Source organism: Chrysochloris asiatica, unplaced genomic scaffold, assembly GCF_000296735.1.
Source record: "Chrysochloris asiatica unplaced genomic scaffold, ChrAsi1.0 scaffold00011, whole genome shotgun sequence".
NCBI lineage: Eukaryota > Metazoa > Chordata > Mammalia > Afrosoricida > Chrysochloridae > Chrysochloris > Chrysochloris asiatica.
Genome location: NW_006408529.1, coordinates 27,051,428 through 27,052,011, shown reverse-complemented (window position 1 = coordinate 27,052,011; position 584 = coordinate 27,051,428).

The window sequence follows — 584 nt, the reverse complement described above, 5'->3', positions numbered from 1 at the left end:
TGGCAGCATCACCCTGAACTCAGTAGACAAAGAGTCAAGAACAGAATAAAATTATAAAAACAGAGGATCTGGAAGGTCAGTCTATGATCAAAACAATTACAATGTGAAAGAAGGTAGACACAGAGGTACAGAGATCCAGGTGGGAGGGAAGGTCAAGTAGAATACAGGATAAAATAGACTGCCTTAAAGGTAGGGAAGAGTTAATCGAATATAAGGTAACCACAATGGTGAAGTTGGGGTGGGGGTTTAGTTCAGGTGTTGGGGAAGGAAATACAAGAAGGGGAGGATGTGAAAGAACAAGATAGATAGAGGAAAACTGAGACAGGTTTGCATGGCCTAAGTGGGATAGAGCTAGTGATGCATGCTAAACCTTGGAACAATAGGGCTCTGTGATACAGAGACCTAGGCATAGTTTGAATAGGGGAAATAATACTAAATGCTTGACTGTCTTGTGAATATTGATTTCCCTTGCCTACTATTGTAAAATTGACACTTGAGTGGGATAGAAAGAAATGTCAGGAAACATGATTACAGAAAACTTGTAAGCCTGTCTTCAGCCTAAACTGATTGGAATACCTAAAAGT